We start from the raw sequence: 17,784 nt of genomic DNA, 5'->3' as shown, positions 1-17,784 counted from the left end.
ATCGCGAGTCATGTACTGACGGGTGCGATCATACCAGCACTAATGCACCGGATCCCATCAGAACTCCGCAGTGAAGCGTGCTTGGGCGAGAGTAGTACTAGGATGGGTGACCTCCCGGGAAGTCCTCGTGTTGCACCCCCTTTTTATTTTGTTTTTTCGATCTAAAACGATTCTAGCTTTGGAAATCCCATAACTTTTGAACCGTGAGGATCTACGCCGCCCACAGCACCATTTCGGAAAGCCCTAAAAACCATCAAGGGCGGTTAAAGGACGTCGCGATTTTTCGGCCCCAAATTCAGCCTTTTTGACCCTCAAACGGGCTGCTGAAATTTACGGAGCGTAAAATAGTCAAGATGTGTTTTTCGAGTGTTTGGTGTTGTTGTTGTTGTGTTCTACATCAATCTCGAGCACTTTGGTTCGAGAAAAAAAATGCCAGCAAATCTTGTGGGTCCCACGCCATCCACTCGAATTGTCGAAACGAAAGGACAAATGGAATCGCGAGTCATGTACTGACGGGTGCGATCATACCAGCACAAATGCACCGGATCCCATCAGAACTCCGCAGCTAAGCGTGCTTGGGCGAGAGTAGTACTAGGATGGGTGACCTCCCGGGAAGTCCTCGTGTTGCACCCCTTTTCTATTTTGTTTTTCGATCTAAAACGATTCTAGCTTTGGAAAACCCATAACTTTTGAACCGTGAGGATCTACGCCGCCCACAGCACCTTTTCGGAAAGCCCTAGAAACCATCAAGGGCGGTTAAAGGACGTCGCGATTTTCCGGCCCCTAATTCAGCCGTTTTGACCCTCAAACGTTTTGCTGAATTTCTAAAAGGACGTCGCGATTTTCTAAAATAGCCAAGATGCGTTTTTCGAGTGTTTGGTGTTGTTGTTGTTGTTGTGTTCTACATCAATCTCGAGCACTTTGGTTCGAGAAAAAAAATGCCAGCAAATGTTGTGCGTCCCACGCCATCCACTCGAATTGTCGAAACGAAATGACAAATTTCTAAAGGGCGGTTAAAGGACGTCGCGATTTTCTAAAATAGCCAAGATGCGTTTTTCGAGTGTTTGGTGTTGTTGTTGTTGTTGTGTTCTACATCAATCTCGAGCACTTTGGTTCGAGAAAAAAAATGCCAGCAAATGTTGTGGGTCCCACGCCATCCACTCGAATTGTCGAAACGAAATGACAAATGGAATCGCGAGTCATGTACTGACGGGTGCGATCATACCAGCACTAATGCAGCGGATCCCATCAGAACTCCGCAGTTAAGCGTGCTTGGGCGAGAGTAGTACTAGGATGGGTGACCTCCCGGGAAGTCCTCGTGTTGCACCCCTTTTCTATTTTGTTTTTCGATCTAAAACGATTCTAGCTTTGGAAAACCCATAACTTTTGAACCGTGAGGATCTACGCCGCCCACAGCACCTTTTCGGAAAGCCCTAGAAACCATCAAGGGCGGTTAAAGGACGTCGCGATTTTTCGGCCCCAAATTCAGCCGTTTTGACCCTCAAACGGGCTGCTGAAATTTACGGAGCGTAAAATAGTCAAGATGTGTTTTTCGAGTGTTTGGTGTTGTTGTTGTTGTGTTCTACATCAATCTCGAGCACTTTGGTTCGAGAAAAAAAATGCCAGCAAATCTTGTGGGTCCCACGCCATCCACTCGAATTGTCGAAACGAAAGGACAAATGGAATCGCGAGTCATGTACTGACGGGTGCGATCATACCAGCACTAATGCACCGGATCCCATCAGAACTCCGCAGCTAAGCGTGCTTGGGCGAGAGTAGTACTAGGATGGGTGACCTCCCGGGAAGTCCTCGTGTTGCACCCCTTTTCTATTTTGTTTTTCGATCTAAAACGATTCTAGCTTTGGAAAACCCATAACTTTTGAACCGTGAGGATCTACGCCGCCCACAGCACCTTTTTGGAAAGCCCTAGAAACCATCAAGGGCGGTTAAAGGACGTCGCGATTTTTCGGCCCCAAATTCAGCCGTTTTGACCCTCAAACGGGCTGCTGAAATTTACGGAGCGTAAAATAGTCAAGATGCGTTTTTCGAGATTTGGTGTTGTTATTGTTGTGTTCTACATCAATCTCGAGCACTTTGGTTCGAGAAAAAAAAATGCTAGCAAATCTTGTGGGTCCCACGCCATCCACTCGAATTGTCGAAACGAAAGGACAAATGGAATCGCGAGTCATGTACTGACGGGTGCGATCATACCAGCACTAATGCACTGGATTCCATCAGAACTCCGCAGTTAAGCGTGCTTGGGCGAGAGTAGTACTAGGATGGGTGACCTCCCGGGAAGTCCTCGTGTTGCACCCCTTTTCTATTTTGTTTTTCGATCTAAAACGATTCTAGCTTTGGAAAACCCATAACTTTTGAACCGTGAGGATCTACGCCGCCCACAGCACCTTTTCAGAAAGCCCTAGAAACCATCAAGGGCGGTTAAAGGACGTCGCGATTTTTCGGCCCCAAATTCAGCCATTTTGACCCTCAAACGGGCTGCTGAAATTTACGGAGCGTAAAATAGCCAAGATGCGTTTTTCGAGTGTTTGGTGTTGTTGTTGTTGTGTTCTACATCAATCTCGAGCACTTTGGTTCGAGAAAAAAAATGCCAGCAAATGTTGTGGGTCCCACGCCATCCACTCGAATTGTCGAAACGAAATGACACATGGAATCGCGAGTCATGTACTGACGGGTGCGATCATACCAGCACTAATGCACCGGATCCCATCAGAACTCCGCAGTGAAGCGTGCTTGGGCGAGAGTAGTACTAGGATGGGTGACCTCCCGGGAAGTCCTCGTGTTGCACCCCCTTTTTATTTTATTTTTTTCGATCTAAAACGATTCTAGCTTTGGAAATCCCATAACTTTTGAACCGTGAGGATCTACGCCGCCCACAGCACCATTTCGGAAAGCCCCAAAAACCATCAAGGGCGGTTAAAGGACGTCGCGATTTTTCGGCCCCAAATTCAGCCTTTTTGACCCTCAAACGGGCTGCTGAAATTTACAGAGCGTAAAATAGTCAAGATGTGTTTTTCGAGTGTTTGGTGTTGTTGTTGTTGTGTTCTACATCAATCTCGAGCACTTTGGTTCGAGAAAAAAAATGCCAGCAAATCTTGTGGGTCCCACGCCATCCACTCGAATTGTCGAAACGAAAGGACAAATGGAATCGCGAGTCACGTACTGACGAGTGCGATCATACCAGCACAAATGCACCGGATCCCATCAGAACTCCGCAGCTAAGCGTGCTTGGGCGAGAGTAGTACTAGGATGGGTGACCTCCCGGGAAGTCCTCGTGTTGCACCCCTTTTCTATTTTGTTTTTCGATCTAAAACGATTCTAGCTTTGGAAAACCCATAACTTTTGAACCGTGAGGATCTACGCCGCCCACAGCACCTTTTCGGAAAGCCCTAGAAACCATCAAGGGCGGTTAAAGGACGTCGCGATTTTCCGGCCCCTAATTCAGCCGTTTTGACCCTCAAACGTTTTGCTGAATTTCTAAAAGGACGTCGCGATTTTCTAAAATAGCCAAGATGCGTTTTTCGAGTGTTTGGTGTTGTTGTTGTTGTTGTGTTCTACATCAATCTCGAGCACTTTGGTTCGAGAAAAAAAATGCCAGCAAATGTTGTGCGTCCCACGCCATCCACTCGAATTGTCGAAACGAAATGACAAATTTCTAAAGGGTGGTTAAAGGACGTCGCAATTTTCTAAAATAGCCAAGATGCGTTTTTCGAGTGTTTGGTGTTGTTGTTGTTGTTGTGTTCTACATCAATCTCGAGCACTTTGGTTCGAGAAAAAAAATGCCAGCAAATGTTGTGGGTCCCACGCCATCCACTCGAATTGTCGAAACGAAATGACAAATGGAATCGCGAGTCATGTACTGACGGGTGCGATCATACCAGCACTAATGCAGCGGATCCCATCAGAACTCCGCAGTTAAGCGTGCTTGGGCGAGAGTAGTACTAGGATGGGTGACCTCCCGGGAAGTCCTCGTGTTGCACCCCTTTTCTATTTTGTTTTTCGATCTAAAACGATTCTAGCTTTGGAAAACCCATAACTTTTGAACCGTGAGGATCTACGCCGCCCACAGCACCTTTTCGGAAAGCCCTAGAAACCATCAAGGGCGGTTAAAGGACGTCGCGATTTTTCGGCCCCAAATTCAGCCGTTTTGACCCTCAAACGGGCTGCTGAAATTTACGGAGCGTAAAATAGTCAAGATGTGTTTTTCGAGTGTTTGGTGTTGTTGTTGTTGTGTTCTACATCAATCTCGAGCACTTTGGTTCGAGAAAAAAAATGCCAGCAAATCTTGTGGGTCCCACGCCATCCACTCGAATTGTCGAAACGAAAGGACAAATGGAATCGCGAGTCATGTACTGACGGGTGCGATCATACCAGCACTAATGCACCGGATCCCATCAGAACTCCGCAGCTAAGCGTGCTTGGGCGAGAGTAGTACTAGGATGGGTGACCTCCCGGGAAGTCCTCGTGTTGCACCCCTTTTCTATTTTGTTTTTCGATCTAAAACGATTCTAGCTTTGGAAAACCCATAACTTTTGAACCGTGAGGATCTACGCCGCCCACAGCACCTTTTTGGAAAGCCCTAGAAACCATCAAGGGCGGTTAAAGGACGTCGCGATTTTTCGGCCCCAAATTCAGCCGTTTTGACCCTCAAACGGGCTGCTGAAATTTACGGAGCGTAAAATAGTCAAGATGCGTTTTTCGAGATTTGGTGTTGTTATTGTTGTGTTCTACATCAATCTCGAGCACTTTGGTTCGAGAAAAAAAATGCTAGCAAATCTTGTGGGTCCCACGCCATCCACTCGAATTGTCGAAACGAAAGGACAAATGGAATCGCGAGTCATGTACTGACGGGTGCGATCATACCAGCACTAATGCACTGGATTCCATCAGAACTCCGCAGTTAAGCGTGCTTGGGCGAGAGTAGTACTAGGATGGGTGACCTCCCGGGAAGTCCTCGTGTTGCACCCCTTTTCTATTTTGTTTTTCGATCTAAAACGATTCTAGCTTTGGAAAACCCATAACTTTTGAACCGTGAGGATCTACGCCGCCCACAGCACCTTTTCAGAAAGCCCTAGAAACCATCAAGGGCGGTTAAAGGACGTCGCGATTTTTCGGCCCCAAATTCAGCCATTTTGACCCTCAAACGGGCTGCTGAAATTTACGGAGCGTAAAATAGCCAAGATGCGTTTTTCGAGTGTTTGGTGTTGTTGTTGTTGTTGTGTTCTACATCAATCTCGAGCACTTTGGTTCGAGAAAAAAAATGCCAGCAAATGTTGTGGGTCCCACGCCATCCACTCGAATTGTCGAAACGAAATGACACATGGAATCGCGAGTCATGTACTGACGGGTGCGATCATACCAGCACTAATGCACCGGATCCCATCAGAACTCCGCAGTGAAGCGTGCTTGGGCGAGAGTAGTACTAGGATGGGTGACCTCCCGGGAAGTCCTCGTGTTGCACCCCTTTTCTATTTTGTTTTTCGATCTAAAACGATTCTAGCTTTGGAAATCCCATAACTTTTGAACCGTGAGGATCTACGCCGCCCACAGCACCATTTCGGAAAGCCCCAAAAACCATCAAGGGCGGTTAAAGGACGTCGCGATTTTTCGGCCCCAAATTCAGCCTTTTTGACCCTCAAACGGGCTGCTGAAATTTACAGAGCGTAAAATAGTCAAGATGTGTTTTTCGAGTGTTTGGTGTTGTTGTTGTTGTGTTCTACATCAATCTCGAGCACTTTGGTTCGAGAAAAAAAATGCCAGCAAATCTTGTGGGTCCCACGCCATCCACTCGAATTGTCGAAACGAAAGGACAAATGGAATCGCGAGTCACGTACTGACGAGTGCGATCATACCAGCACAAATGCACCGGATCCCATCAGAACTCCGCAGCTAAGCGTGCTTGGGCGAGAGTAGTACTAGGATGGGTGACCTCCCGGGAAGTCCTCGTGTTGCACCCCTTTTCTATTTTGTTTTTCGATCTAAAACGATTCTAGCTTTGGAAAACCCATAACTTTTGAACCGTGAGGATCTACGCCGCCCACAGCACCTTTTCGGAAAGCCCTAGAAACCATCAAGGGCGGTTAAAGGACGTCGCGATTTTCCGGCCCCTAATTCAGCCGTTTTGACCCTCAAACGTTTTGCTGAATTTCTAAAAGGACGTCGCGATTTTCTAAAATAGCCAAGATGCGTTTTTCGAGTGTTTGGTGTTGTTGTTGTTGTTGTGTTCTACATCAATCTCGAGCACTTTGGTTCGAGAAAAAAAATGCCAGCAAATGTTGTGCGTCCCACGCCATCCACTCGAATTGTCGAAACGAAATGACAAATTTCTAAAGGGCGGTTAAAGGACGTCGCGATTTTCTAAAATAGCCAAGATGCGTTTTTCGAGTGTTTGGTGTTGTTGTTGTTGTTGTGTTCTACATCAATCTCGAGCACTTTGGTTCGAGAAAAAAAATGCCAGCAAATGTTGTGGGTCCCACGCCATCCACTCGAATTGTCGAAACGAAATGACAAATGGAATCGCGAGTCATGTACTGACGGGTGCGATCATACCAGCACTAATGCAGCGGATCCCATCAGAACTCCGCAGTTAAGCGTGCTTGGGCGAGAGTAGTACTAGGATGGGTGACCTCCCGGGAAGTCCTCGTGTTGCACCCCTTTTCTATTTTGTTTTTCGATCTAAAACGATTCTAGCTTTGGAAAACCCATAACTTTTGAACCGTGAGGATCTACGCCGCCCACAGCACCTTTTCGGAAAGCCCTAGAAACCATCAAGGGCGGTTAAAGGACGTCGCGATTTTTCGGCCCCAAATTCAGCCGTTTTGACCCTCAAACGGGCTGCTGAAATTTACGGAGCGTAAAATAGTCAAGATGCGTTTTTCGAGATTTGGTGTTGTTATTGTTGTGTTCTACATCAATCTCGAGCACTTTGGTTCGAGAAAAAAAATGCTAGCAAATCTTGTGGGTCCCACGCCATCCACTCGAATTGTCGAAACGAAAGGACAAATGGAATCGCGAGTCATGTACTGACGGGTGCGATCATACCAGCACTAATGCACTGGATTCCATCAGAACTCCGCAGTTAAGCGTGCTTGGGCGAGAGTAGTACTAGGATGGGTGACCTCCCGGGAAGTCCTCGTGTTGCACCCCTTTTCTATTTTGTTTTTCGATCTAAAACGATTCTAGCTTTGGAAAACCCATAACTTTTGAACCGTGAGGATCTACGCCGCCCACAGCACCTTTTCAGAAAGCCCTAGAAACCATCAAGGGCGGTTAAAGGACGTCGCGATTTTTCGGCCCCAAATTCAGCCATTTTGACCCTCAAACGGGCTGCTGAAATTTACGGAGCGTAAAATAGCCAAGATGCGTTTTTCGAGTGTTTGGTGTTGTTGTTGTTGTTGTGTTCTACATCAATCTCGAGCACTTTGGTTCGAGAAAAAAAATGCCAGCAAATGTTGTGGGTCCCACGCCATCCACTCGAATTGTCGAAACGAAATGACAAATGGAATCGCGAGTCATGTACTGACGGGTGCGATCATACCAGCACTAATGCACCGGATCCCATCAGAACTCCGCAGTGAAGCGTGCTTGGGCGAGAGTAGTACTAGGATGGGTGACCTCCCGGGAAGTCCTCGTGTTGCACCCCTTTTTATTTTATTTTTTCGATCTAAAACGATTCTAGCTTTGGAAATCCCATAACTTTTGAACCGTGAGGATCTACGCCGCCCACAGCACCATTTCGGAAAGCCCCAAAAACCATCAAGGGCGGTTAAAGGACGTCGCGATTTTTCGGCCCCAAATTCAGCCTTTTTGACCCTCAAACGGGCTGCTGAAATTTACAGAGCGTAAAATAGTCAAGATGTGTTTTTCGAGTGTTTGGTGTTGTTGTTGTTGTGTTCTACATCAATCTCGAGCACTTTGGTTCGAGAAAAAAAATGCCAGCAAATCTTGTGGGTCCCACGCCATCCACTCGAATTGTCGAAACGAAAAGACAAATGGAATCGCGAGTCACGTACTGACGAGTGCGATCATACCAGCACAAATGCACCGGATCCCATCAGAACTCCGCAGCTAAGCGTGCTTGGGCGAGAGTAGTACTAGGATGGGTGACCTCCCGGGAAGTCCTCGTGTTGCACCCCTTTTCTATTTTGTTTTTCGATCTAAAACGATTCTAGCTTTGGAAAACCCATAACTTTTGAACCGTGAGGATCTACGCCGCCCACAGCACCTTTTCGGAAAGCCCTAGAAACCATCAAGGGCGGTTAAAGGACGTCGCGATTTTCCGGCCCCTAATTCAGCCGTTTTGACCCTCAAACGTTTTGATGAATTTCTAAAAGGACGTCGCGATTTTCTAAAATAGCCAAGATGCGTTTTTCGAGTGTTTGGTGTTGTTGTTGTTGTTGTGTTCTACATCAATCTCGAGCACTTTGGTTCGAGAAAAAAAATGCCAGCAAATGTTGTGCGTCCCACGCCATCCACTCGAATTGTCGAAACGAAATGACAAATTTCTAAAGGGCGGTTAAAGGACGTCGCGATTTTCTAAAATAGCCAAGATGCATTTTTCGAGTGTTTGGTGTTGTTGTTGTTGTTGTGTTCTACATCAATCTCGAGCACTTTGGTTCGAGAAAAAAAATGCCAGCAAATGTTGTGGGTCCCACGCCATCCACTCGAATTGTCGAAACGAAATGACAAATGGAATCGCGAGTCATGTACTGACGGGTGCGATCATACCAGCACTAATGCAGCGGATCCCATCAGAACTCCGCAGTTAAGCGTGCTTGGGCGAGAGTAGTACTAGGATGGGTGACCTCCCGGGAAGTCCTCGTGTTGCACCCCTTTTCTATTTTGTTTTTCGATCTAAAACGATTCTAGCTTTGGAAAACCCATAACTTTTGAACCGTGAGGATCTACGCCGCCCACAGCACCTTTTCGGAAAGCCCTAGAAACCATCAAGGGCGGTTAAAGGACGTCGCGATTTTTCGGCCCCAAATTCAGCCGTTTTGACCCTCAAACGGGCTGCTGAAATTTACGGAGCGTAAAATAGTCAAGATGTGTTTTTCGAGTGTTTGGTGTTGTTGTTGTTGTGTTCTACATCAATCTCGAGCACTTTGGTTCGAGAAAAAAAATGCCAGCAAATCTTGTGGGTCCCACGCCATCCACTCGAATTGTCGAAACGAAAGGACAAATGGAATCGCGAGTCATGTACTGACGGGTGCGATCATACCAGCACTAATGCACCGGATCCCATCAGAACTCCGCAGCTAAGCGTGCTTGGGCGAGAGTAGTACTAGGATGGGTGACCTCCCGGGAAGTCCTCGTGTTGCACCCCTTTTCTATTTTGTTTTTCGATCTAAAACGATTCTAGCTTTGGAAAACCCATAACTTTTGAACCGTGAGGATCTACGCCGCCCACAGCACCTTTTTGGAAAGCCCTAGAAACCATCAAGGGCGGTTAAAGGCCTCGCGATTTTTCGGCCCCAAATTCAGCCGTTTTGACCCTCAAACGGGCTGCTGAAATTTACGGAGCGTAAAATAGTCAAGATGCGTTTTTCGAGATTTGGTGTTGTTATTGTTGTGTTCTACATCAATCTCGAGCACTTTGGTTCGAGAAAAAAAATGCTAGCAAATCTTGTGGGTCCCACGCCATCCACTCGAATTGTCGAAACGAAAGGACAAATGGAATCGCGAGTCATGTACTGACGGGTGCGATCATACCAGCACTAATGCACTGGATTCCATCAGAACTCCGCAGTTAAGCGTGCTTGGGCGAGAGTAGTACTAGGATGGGTGACCTCCCGGGAAGTCCTCGTGTTGCACCCCTTTTCTATTTTGTTTTTCGATCTAAAACGATTCTAGCTTTGGAAAACCCATAACTTTTGAACCGTGAGGATCTACGCCGCCCACAGCACCTTTTCAGAAAGCCCTAGAAACCATCAAGGGCGGTTAAAGGACGTCGCGATTTTTCGGCCCCAAATTCAGCCATTTTGACCCTCAAACGGGCTGCTGAAATTTACGGAGCGTAAAATAGCCAAGATGCGTTTTTCGAGTGTTTGGTGTTGTTGTTGTTGTTGTGTTCTACATCAATCTCGAGCACTTTGGTTCGAGAAAAAAAATGCCAGCAAATGTTGTGGGTCCCACGCCATCCACTCGAATTGTCGAAACGAAATGACACATGGAATCGCGAGTCATGTACTGACGGGTGCGATCATACCAGCACTAATGCACCGGATCCCATCAGAACTCCGCAGTGAAGCGTGCTTGGGCGAGAGTAGTACTAGGATGGGTGACCTCCCGGGAAGTCCTCGTGTTGCACCCCCTTTTTATTTTATTTTTTCGATCTAAAACGATTCTAGCTTTGGAAATCCCATAACTTTTGAACCGTGAGGATCTACGCCGCCCACAGCACCATTTCGGAAAGCCCCAAAAACCATCAAGGGCGGTTAAAGGACGTCGCGATTTTTCGGCCCCAAATTCAGCCTTTTTGACCCTCAAACGGGCTGCTGAAATTTACAGAGCGTAAAATAGTCAAGATGTGTTTTTCGAGTGTTTGGTGTTGTTGTTGTTGTGTTCTACATCAATCTCGAGCACTTTGGTTCGAGAAAAAAAATGCCAGCAAATCTTGTGGGTCCCACGCCATCCACTCGAATTGTCGAAACGAAAGGACAAATGGAATCGCGAGTCACGTACTGACGAGTGCGATCATACCAGCACAAATGCACCGGATCCCATCAGAACTCCGCAGCTAAGCGTGCTTGGGCGAGAGTAGTACTAGGATGGGTGACCTCCCGGGAAGTCCTCGTGTTGCACCCCTTTTCTATTTTGTTTTTCGATCTAAAACGATTCTAGCTTTGGAAAACCCATAACTTTTGAACCGTGAGGATCTACGCCGCCCACAGCACCTTTTCGGAAAGCCCTAGAAACCATCAAGGGCGGTTAAAGGACGTCGCGATTTTCCGGCCCCAAATTCAGCCGTTTTGACCCTCAAACGTTTTGCTGAATTTCTAAAAGGACGTCGCGATTTTCTAAAATAGCCAAGATGCGTTTTTCGAGTGTTTGGTGTTGTTGTTGTTGTTGTGTTCTACATCAATCTCGAGCACTTTGGTTCGAGAAAAAAAATGCCAGCAAATGTTGTGCGTCCCACGCCATCCACTCGAATTGTCGAAACGAAATGACAAATTTCTAAAGGGCGGTTAAAGGACGTCGCGATTTTCTAAAATAGCCAAGATGCGTTTTTCGAGTGTTTGGTGTTGTTGTTGTTGTTGTGTTCTACATCAATCTCGAGCACTTTGGTTCGAGAAAAAAAATGCCAGCAAATGTTGTGGGTCCCACGCCATCCACTCGAATTGTCGAAACAAAATGACAAATGGAATCGCGAGTCATGTACTGACGGGTGCGATCATACCAGCACTAATGCAGCGGATCCCATCAGAACTCCGCAGTTAAGCGTGCTTGGGCGAGAGTAGTACTAGGATGGGTGACCTCCCGGGAAGTCCTCGTGTTGCACCCCTTTTCTATTTTGTTTTTCGATCTAAAACGATTCTAGCTTTGGAAAACCCATAACTTTTGAACCGTGAGGATCTACGCCGCCCACAGCACCTTTTCGGAAAGCCCTAGAAACCATCAAGGGCGGTTAAAGGACGTCGCGATTTTTTGGCCCCAAATTCAGCCTTTTTGACCCTCAAACGGGCTGCTGAAATTTACGGAGCGTAAAATAGTCAAGATGTGTTTTTCGAGTGTTTGGTGTTGTTGTTGTTGTGTTCTACATCAATCTCGAGCACTTTGGTTCGAGAAAAAAAATGCCAGCAAATCTTGTGGGTCCCACGCCATCCACTCGAATTGTCGAAACGAAAGGACAAATGGAATCGCGAGTCACGTACTGACGAGTGCGATCATACCAGCACAAATGCACCGGATCCCATCAGAACTCCGCAGCTAAGCGTGCTTGGGCGAGAGTAGTACTAGGATGGGTGACCTCCCGGGAAGTCCTCGTGTTGCACCCCTTTTCTATTTTGTTTTTCGATCTAAAACGATTCTAGCTTTGGAAAACCCATAACTTTTGAACCGTGAGGATCTACGCCGCCCACAGCACCTTTTCGGAAAGCCCTAGAAACCATCAAGGGCGGTTAAAGGACGTCGCGATTTTCCGGCCCCAAATTCAGCCGTTTTGACCCTCAAACGTTTTGCTGAATTTCTAAAAGGACGTCGCGATTTTCTAAAATAGCCAAGATGCGTTTTTCGAGTGTTTGGTGTTGTTGTTGTTGGTGTGTTCTACATCAATCTCGAGCACTTTGGTTCGAGAAAAAAAATGCCAGCAAATGTTGTGCGTCCCACGCCATCCACTCGAATTGTCGAAACGAAATGACAAATTTCTTAAGGGCGGTTAAAGGACGTCGCGATTTTCTAAAATAGCCAAGATGCGTTTTTCGAGTGTTTGGTGTTGTTGTTGTTGTTGTGTTCTACATCAATCTCGAGCACTTTGGTTCGAGAAAAAAAATGCCAGCAAATGTTGTGGGTCCCACGCCATCCACTCGAATTGTCGAAACGAAATGACAAATGGAATCGCGAGTCATGTACTGACGGGTGCGATCATACCAGCACTAATGCAGCGGATCCCATCAGAACTCCGCAGTTAAGCGTGCTTGGGCGAGAGTAGTACTAGGATGGGTGACCTCCCGGGAAGTCCTCGTGTTGCACCCCTTTTCTATTTTGTTTTTCGATCTAAAATGATTCTAGCTTTGGAAAACACATAACTTTTGAACCGTGAGGATCTACGCCGCCCACAGCACCTTTTCAGAAAGCCCTAGAAACCATCAAGGGCGGTTAAAGGACGTCGCGATTTTTCGGCCCCAAATTCAGCCTTTTTGACCCTCAAACGGGCTGCTGAAATTTACGGAGCGTAAAATAGTCAAGATGTGTTTTTCGAGTGTTTGGTGTTGTTGTTGTTGTGTTCTACATCAATCTCGAGCACCATTTCGGAAAGCCCTAGAAACCATCAAGGGCGGTTAAAGGACGTCGCGATTTTTCGGCCCCAAATTCAGCCGTTTTGACCCTCAAACGGGCTGCTGAAATTTACGGAGCGTAAAATAGCCAAGATGCGTTTTTCGAGTGTTTGGTGTTGTTGTTGTTGTTGTTCTGTTCTACATCAATCTCGAGCACTTTGGTTCGAGAAAAAAAATGCCAGCAAATGTTGTGGGTCCCACGCCATCCACTCGAATTGTCGAAACGAAATGACAAATGGAATCGCGAGTCATGTACTGATGGGTGCGATCATACCAGCACTAATGCACCGGATCCCATCAGAACTCCGCAGTTAAGCGTGCTTGGGCGAGAGTTGTACTAGGATGGGTGACCTCCCGGAAGTCCTCGTGTTGCACCCCCTTTTTATTTTGTTTCTTCGATCTAAAACGATTCTAGCTTTGGAAATCCCATAACTTTTGAAACAACACATGGACAGCCTCAATCTGTTGGTTCGTTCGTGAGTTTTCGTAACGAAACATTCATCATATAAATAAACCGCGTAAGGCGGCAAGGGATTCGAAGCCACCAATGGCCAGTCCCGGTAAATACAAATACGGCCAAATAGGCCTAAGCAAAATCAAAAAGGCCACACTCGGCCGAAAACAGATAAAACGATAATCAAACTCAATCATCAATACAAAGGATCAGTCCATCCAAATAGGATCCTCTACGGTCGGCTCTCCATCTTCCTCAGCATCAAGCGACCCTCGACCACTGCTCCTCCGAGCGGCATAGACAGTGGATAAGGATGTATCTTCAAAAGAAGCCTCCATAACATTATCAATTGACGAGCTGAAACGAAATTGATGAGCCTCGACCACCGCACGGACCCTCTCGGGAGAAAAATGACCCCAAAACAGCGGACCACCACGGAGAAGGTCTCGGACGATGCACAAATCTTCCGGAAAAGGAGGAATGGGGTTGTGTACTGCAAAATGAACGTAGTACAGATATGGAAGAATATAAAAAAAAAACGGGTAGTAAGAAAGGCAACGAGTGATCGTTCAGTACGTTACCTCCTGTCTCCCACAGTCGCCTAAACGAGGGAAGGCACTCCACGGCGACCGAGGCTTGGTCCAATCTAACGTAGAAAAAATAACTCTTCCATCCACAACCATCCTGAGGGAATCCCTTCAGGACTTCCATATGAGTACGCAACTTTAAACCATACAGACGATCGGTCCCAACTCGAGACAGGGTAAGGAAAGCTTCGAGATAATCAGCAGTGAGCTCCATGCCTCGCTCGTATCCCAAGACTAGCAACCCGACAAGGTGCTTTATACCGCGGGGAGAAATCTGACTTATCGAAACTTCCAAACGGTTCAGAAACTCTACTATAACCAACGGAATGGGAAACCACAGGCGAGCACGCATCAGATGTTCCTTCGGGAGGTTCGTCGGCTCTCTCCCCCTCGAGGGGTAATCGAAAATCCACGTTTTCCGGAACGTGACAGAAGCTGCGTATGGTTCCAAGGAACGGAAGGGTACACCTGCTCGGTCTCCCAATGACCCTTTCCGAAAAAGGCCTCATGGGAATCCATGGCTCGGGAGGCGGTTCCTCCGCGTTACACATAGCCACCCAGTATGCGTCGGCCTCGGCAGGGTCAACGGAATGTGCCACGAACTCGATCTCTCGGAAAACCTCACCGCGTCCGTGATGGACGGTTCCGTGATTGAAGATAGTAGGCCGAGCGTTTGCCGAAATCCCTCGAGACATTTTTGACAAAAAGGAAAAAGAAAAGTCTCAATGATAGAGAGAGAAAGTTGAAAGAATCCTTTCACTCTTAAACTTTGAGAAGATAATGAAATGAAAAAATTATGGAATAAGTTACCTCCCTTCTTATAGACATGAGGATTTACTATTCAAGCTCGGACTTTCGGATATTAATTCCATCCATCACGCCTAACTTGCCAAACATGCCTAACCGCACGCTAGGATCCTACGATGCATGATCCCAACGGGCTGGGGGGCTAACTGTTGGGGTCAAAAACGGTTACAACGGAATTACCACCCGAAAATCCTCGGAGATCGTATTTCCGAAAGAGATAGTAAAAGGAGAGGTGTAATTTTCGTAAAACTTACCAATACGAAGTTTTTACGAAGAAGTATCCTTTGGGATTCAAACCGAACAAACCAAGCTCGGTCGCTATGTAGCGACCGAGCGCTCATCCTGCTCGGTCACTACGTAGCGACCGAGCTCGATCCAAAGCTCGGTCGCTACATAGCGGCCGAGCGATCGTCCCGCTCGGTCGCTACGTAGCGACCGAGGTCGAGCCAAAGCTCGGTCGCTACGTAGCGACCGAGCGATCGTCCCACTCGGTCGCTACGTAGCGACCGCGCTCGAGCCAAAGCTCGGTCGCTACGTAGCGACCGAGCGTTCGTCTCGCTCGGTCGCTAAGTAGCGACCGAGCTGGAGCCAAAGCTCGGTCGCTACATAGCGACCGAGCGATTGTCCCGCTCGGTCGCTACGTAGCGACCGGGCTCGAGCCAAAGTTCGGTCGCTGTGTAGCGATTGAACCTTTCCGAACATCGATACGACACGAGTCTTTGCATTCTCGTCAAACCTTCGAATGCTATCTCCCGAAGACCGTAGCAAGCTCGGTCCATGTTTCCCACTATTCTAATTCATCGATCAAACTTCGCGGATTAGAAACCGCGGAAAACTCGTAGTAAACTTGTCGAGTCGGAAGACGGCCCAAAGGGACCTAAAACACGACTCGAGGCCCATCCTACGATTTTTCCTAACCAAAAGCCCGTGAACCACAGCATGGTTCACGCTTGGCCCACGAGGAAGGATAAATGTCAAGTTTCCGCGGATAAATACGGAAGTTTTGAAGATAATTGTGAAGATCGGGAAAAATGGAATATCTCCTTTTTTACGCTATGACGGCTTAAATGCAGAGGAGTAAAAGCGTAAACCGACCTTGGAGCTAGTATATAAGGAGTCCTAGGCGAGGAGCAGAGGAAGAACTTTTTCAGAGCAAACTTAGCACTTAGAGCAATTTAGGCAATTTTCCGTTTTTGTTATTTCGAGCTGCGACTCAATTAGGTTTAGCCGTCTTAGGGTTGCTAGAACTAGGAATCTCGCCGACAGCTCTCGAGCCCAGGCTTATACCTTGTTGTAACGCTCATACGCAGATTCGGAATAAAGATATACTTTGCTCTCTTTTCGATTTCTTATTTTTATCGTTGTTATTCTCGTGTTCTGATTGCTTGACGTGTGGTAATTAACAGATATCCGGGTCCTCTGGGAAATTAGGGTTTTCCTAGTTTCCTTATTTAAACGGAAATCGACAGTGTGAATTTCGGTTCCCACAAGAGTGTTGCTTATGATAGATGGCAAAGATTGGCTGACTTGGAAGAAGAATTTTTAAAGCAAAGGTCAAAAGTTCACTGGTTGGATGTTGGGGATGGAAATAATCAGTTCTATCATAATTCCGCGAAGATACGTGAGGTCAGAAATACTATTCATGAAATTCAGAGAGATGATGGATCAATAGCAAAGACTGACGAAGAGATAAAAAAGGAAGCTGAAGGTTTCTTTGCCGAATTCATGAGAAAACAACCCTTGGATTTTGAAGGAGCTTCGGTGGATGAGTTAACAGAGTTGTTGGGGTTCAAATGTAGTGAAGTAGACTGTGCTAGGCTGGAGAGAGAGGTAACAAAAGAAGAGATCAAAGAGGTTCTGTTTCGAATGCCGAGCAATAAGTCTCCTGGCCAAGATGGTTACACCACTGAATTTTTTAAAGAAGCATGGGAGATTATTGGAGAAGACATCACAGTGGCTATTAAATCCTTCTTCATAACAGGGTTTCTACTTAAGGGTTTAAACTCTACCATCTTGGCTCTTATACCAAAAAAGGATGAAGTGAAGATGATGAAGGACTACAGACCCATATCCTGCTGCAATGTATTGTATAAGGTGATTTCCAAACTCATCGCAAACAGGCTGAAGAGTGTGTTGCCGAAGTTCATTACCTTGAATCAGTCAGCTTTTATAAAGGAGCGCCTACTAATGGAAAATGTTCTGCTTGCAATTGAGTTGGTCAAGGATTATCATAGTGATAACATATCTCTTCGGTGTGCTCTGCAAGTAGATATTTCGAAAGCTTTTGATTCAGTACAATGGACCTTTCTGCTGAATACATTGGAGGCTCTGAGATTACCAAGAAAATTCATCAGTTGGATAGCTCGTTGTGTAACATCAGCCTCTTTCTCGGTACTAGTCAATGGAGAACTTGCGGGCTACTTTCAAAGCAGGAGAGGATTAAGACAAGGTTGTTCACTCTCTCCATATCTGTTTGTGATTTGTATGAATGTCTTATCCAAGTTGTTAGATGCGGCGGCATTTAAAGGGGAGATAGGATATCATCTGAAATGCAAGAATATAGACCTTACTCACTTGTGTTTTGCTGATGATTTGATGATTTTTGCTGATGGGACAAAGCATTCAGTAGAAGGGATCTTGAGAGTATTTGAGAAGTTTGACAAGAAGAGTAGTGGGTTGAAGATTAGTATGGAGAAATCTGTTCTGTTTATGGCTGGAGATGTGAGCAGAGAAGAAGAGATAGGTAGGCAATTTCAGTTTGCGACAGGAAGGCTTCCTGTAAGATATTTGGGGCTCCCACTCCTAACAAAAAATATGACTGTAACAGATTTTCTCCCATTGGTTGAGAAGGTCAGGAAGAAGATTAGTTCTTGGACGGGGAGGTTTCTCTCATATGCGGGGCATTTACAGTTAATAAGCTCTG

General features: G+C 46.5%; 25 non-coding genes across 25 annotated transcripts; all 25 read left to right on the top strand.

Moving 5' to 3' along the window:
- Nucleotides 1-20: 20 nt before the first annotated feature.
- Nucleotides 21-139, top strand: LOC125596471. The gene has a single exon (XR_007331069.1). It is a non-coding gene; the product is annotated as a 5S ribosomal RNA (ribosomal RNA).
- A 375-nt stretch (nt 140-514) lies between these two features.
- LOC125596473 lies at nt 515-633 on the top strand. Its single transcript, XR_007331071.1, has one exon. It is a non-coding gene; the product is annotated as a 5S ribosomal RNA (ribosomal RNA).
- Nucleotides 634-1,211: 578 nt separating this feature from the next.
- LOC125596485 lies at nt 1,212-1,330 on the top strand. The gene has a single exon (XR_007331083.1). It is a non-coding gene; the product is annotated as a 5S ribosomal RNA (ribosomal RNA).
- Nucleotides 1,331-1,704: 374 nt separating this feature from the next.
- Nucleotides 1,705-1,823, top strand: LOC125596491. Its single transcript, XR_007331089.1, has one exon. It is a non-coding gene; the product is annotated as a 5S ribosomal RNA (ribosomal RNA).
- Nucleotides 1,824-2,197: 374 nt separating this feature from the next.
- LOC125596492 lies at nt 2,198-2,316 on the top strand. The gene has a single exon (XR_007331090.1). It is a non-coding gene; the product is annotated as a 5S ribosomal RNA (ribosomal RNA).
- A 374-nt stretch (nt 2,317-2,690) lies between these two features.
- On the top strand, nt 2,691-2,809 carry LOC125596470. Its single transcript, XR_007331068.1, has one exon. It is a non-coding gene; the product is annotated as a 5S ribosomal RNA (ribosomal RNA).
- A 376-nt stretch (nt 2,810-3,185) lies between these two features.
- On the top strand, nt 3,186-3,304 carry LOC125596500. The gene has a single exon (XR_007331098.1). It is a non-coding gene; the product is annotated as a 5S ribosomal RNA (ribosomal RNA).
- A 578-nt stretch (nt 3,305-3,882) lies between these two features.
- Nucleotides 3,883-4,001, top strand: LOC125596484. The gene has a single exon (XR_007331082.1). It is a non-coding gene; the product is annotated as a 5S ribosomal RNA (ribosomal RNA).
- Nucleotides 4,002-4,375: 374 nt separating this feature from the next.
- LOC125596480 lies at nt 4,376-4,494 on the top strand. The gene has a single exon (XR_007331078.1). It is a non-coding gene; the product is annotated as a 5S ribosomal RNA (ribosomal RNA).
- Nucleotides 4,495-4,867: 373 nt separating this feature from the next.
- Nucleotides 4,868-4,986, top strand: LOC125596490. Its single transcript, XR_007331088.1, has one exon. It is a non-coding gene; the product is annotated as a 5S ribosomal RNA (ribosomal RNA).
- Nucleotides 4,987-5,363: 377 nt separating this feature from the next.
- On the top strand, nt 5,364-5,482 carry LOC125596468. Its single transcript, XR_007331066.1, has one exon. It is a non-coding gene; the product is annotated as a 5S ribosomal RNA (ribosomal RNA).
- A 374-nt stretch (nt 5,483-5,856) lies between these two features.
- LOC125596499 lies at nt 5,857-5,975 on the top strand. The gene has a single exon (XR_007331097.1). It is a non-coding gene; the product is annotated as a 5S ribosomal RNA (ribosomal RNA).
- A 578-nt stretch (nt 5,976-6,553) lies between these two features.
- On the top strand, nt 6,554-6,672 carry LOC125596483. The gene has a single exon (XR_007331081.1). It is a non-coding gene; the product is annotated as a 5S ribosomal RNA (ribosomal RNA).
- A 373-nt stretch (nt 6,673-7,045) lies between these two features.
- LOC125596489 lies at nt 7,046-7,164 on the top strand. Its single transcript, XR_007331087.1, has one exon. It is a non-coding gene; the product is annotated as a 5S ribosomal RNA (ribosomal RNA).
- Nucleotides 7,165-7,541: 377 nt separating this feature from the next.
- On the top strand, nt 7,542-7,660 carry LOC125596467. The gene has a single exon (XR_007331065.1). It is a non-coding gene; the product is annotated as a 5S ribosomal RNA (ribosomal RNA).
- A 374-nt stretch (nt 7,661-8,034) lies between these two features.
- On the top strand, nt 8,035-8,153 carry LOC125596498. The gene has a single exon (XR_007331096.1). It is a non-coding gene; the product is annotated as a 5S ribosomal RNA (ribosomal RNA).
- A 578-nt stretch (nt 8,154-8,731) lies between these two features.
- Nucleotides 8,732-8,850, top strand: LOC125596482. Its single transcript, XR_007331080.1, has one exon. It is a non-coding gene; the product is annotated as a 5S ribosomal RNA (ribosomal RNA).
- A 374-nt stretch (nt 8,851-9,224) lies between these two features.
- Nucleotides 9,225-9,343, top strand: LOC125596469. Its single transcript, XR_007331067.1, has one exon. It is a non-coding gene; the product is annotated as a 5S ribosomal RNA (ribosomal RNA).
- Nucleotides 9,344-9,715: 372 nt separating this feature from the next.
- LOC125596488 lies at nt 9,716-9,834 on the top strand. Its single transcript, XR_007331086.1, has one exon. It is a non-coding gene; the product is annotated as a 5S ribosomal RNA (ribosomal RNA).
- Nucleotides 9,835-10,211: 377 nt separating this feature from the next.
- Nucleotides 10,212-10,330, top strand: LOC125596466. The gene has a single exon (XR_007331064.1). It is a non-coding gene; the product is annotated as a 5S ribosomal RNA (ribosomal RNA).
- A 375-nt stretch (nt 10,331-10,705) lies between these two features.
- On the top strand, nt 10,706-10,824 carry LOC125596497. The gene has a single exon (XR_007331095.1). It is a non-coding gene; the product is annotated as a 5S ribosomal RNA (ribosomal RNA).
- A 578-nt stretch (nt 10,825-11,402) lies between these two features.
- LOC125596481 lies at nt 11,403-11,521 on the top strand. Its single transcript, XR_007331079.1, has one exon. It is a non-coding gene; the product is annotated as a 5S ribosomal RNA (ribosomal RNA).
- A 374-nt stretch (nt 11,522-11,895) lies between these two features.
- Nucleotides 11,896-12,014, top strand: LOC125596496. The gene has a single exon (XR_007331094.1). It is a non-coding gene; the product is annotated as a 5S ribosomal RNA (ribosomal RNA).
- Nucleotides 12,015-12,592: 578 nt separating this feature from the next.
- Nucleotides 12,593-12,711, top strand: LOC125596479. Its single transcript, XR_007331077.1, has one exon. It is a non-coding gene; the product is annotated as a 5S ribosomal RNA (ribosomal RNA).
- Nucleotides 12,712-13,273: 562 nt separating this feature from the next.
- LOC125596504 lies at nt 13,274-13,391 on the top strand. The gene has a single exon (XR_007331102.1). It is a non-coding gene; the product is annotated as a 5S ribosomal RNA (ribosomal RNA).
- The last annotated feature ends 4,393 nt before the right edge of the window (nt 13,392-17,784 follow it).

The sequence above is a fragment of the Brassica napus genome, unplaced genomic scaffold (genome assembly GCF_020379485.1).
Source record: "Brassica napus cultivar Da-Ae unplaced genomic scaffold, Da-Ae ScsIHWf_1216;HRSCAF=1740, whole genome shotgun sequence".
Lineage (NCBI taxonomy): Eukaryota > Viridiplantae > Streptophyta > Magnoliopsida > Brassicales > Brassicaceae > Brassica > Brassica napus.
This window is presented reverse-complemented; position numbering and strand designations above follow the sequence as displayed.